Consider the following 1,196-nt stretch of genomic DNA (forward strand, 5'->3'; position numbering starts at 1 on the left):
TGATAGATCGAAAAGTGCCTGAAACCGATACTGAAAAAAATTACTTACATCACTAGAGGCAAGCATTATGCTAGTATAGAGGTGAGAATGGAGTCAGAGGAAGCTGCCCGACTCCATTCTGTAGAGCCTCTGGAAACGGAAAATGTGGTTCTCCTACCACTGTACATGGGTAGGAGAACATCACAAATAACAATACAGAACATTCTCCCTGAAGTTGACCCAGAGTGGTTAGTCGCCACAACAATGGGCCTGGAAGACAGGATTACAATATTGGACGCAATGGTGATTGAACCAAGACTATGATACGGCCAGGCCCTAAAAATGACAATTCAAGCGGAACAGGCCACACTGGAGGAAATAATTGAAAGCTTTGAGGTTGGCGGCACACGACTAGTCGTGTCGGTGGAAGGCCACAAACCTCGTTGCTTCCAGTGTGACAAGAAGGGTCACCTCAGGGCAAGCTGTAATCAGAAGATAGAGGAAGGAAAAACTAGCCAAGAAGAAACAGAAGAAAAAAGGAAGGAAATAGAAGAAAAAAGAAAGGAAACAGAAGTGGTGGAAGAAGAACAGGAAACGAAAAAGGATCAAACACCAGTGCCAGTGGAAAAGGTTGGAGAGGGTTGGACAACTGTGTCCAACAAAAGAAAGTTAAAACAACCCTCCCCAACGAAAGACAAGCAAAAAGGAAAAAAAAAAAAAACTAAAAAATGTGAAACAAAAGAAAAAGAGTGTTTACATAGTGGGTCGAACCTCAAACAGAGATCTGATGAACCACCTAGCAACGATAGATAAAGGAAAAATGAAAAAAATAGAAGTAAAAAAAGGCAAAGCCGTCTATAAAACAACTAGAAGAATTTTTTATATTCTCAGCAATAACTATAGAATAGATATCGGGGTCCCAAGATTGGACTACGTGCCAACTATGGCAGAGAACTTTATTCCTCCGACTCAACAGGCCTCAGATAGAGTGGAAAATTTTAGACTTTATTATATTCATGCTCAATTACGCATACATTTTTATATGCATTTATATTCACATCTATCTTTATCTACATTCATATTTTTATATATATTTATTTTTCGTATATCTTAAATTTTAAACTTATATTACCATGTCGTGTTGGATATATATCTTTCAAAATTTAAATATTAAATATTGATTTCCTGCGAATATTATTGATAATTTTATGAATTTA

The sequence above is a fragment of the Octopus bimaculoides genome, chromosome 1 (assembly GCF_001194135.2).
Source record: "Octopus bimaculoides isolate UCB-OBI-ISO-001 chromosome 1, ASM119413v2, whole genome shotgun sequence".
Lineage (NCBI taxonomy): Eukaryota > Metazoa > Mollusca > Cephalopoda > Octopoda > Octopodidae > Octopus > Octopus bimaculoides.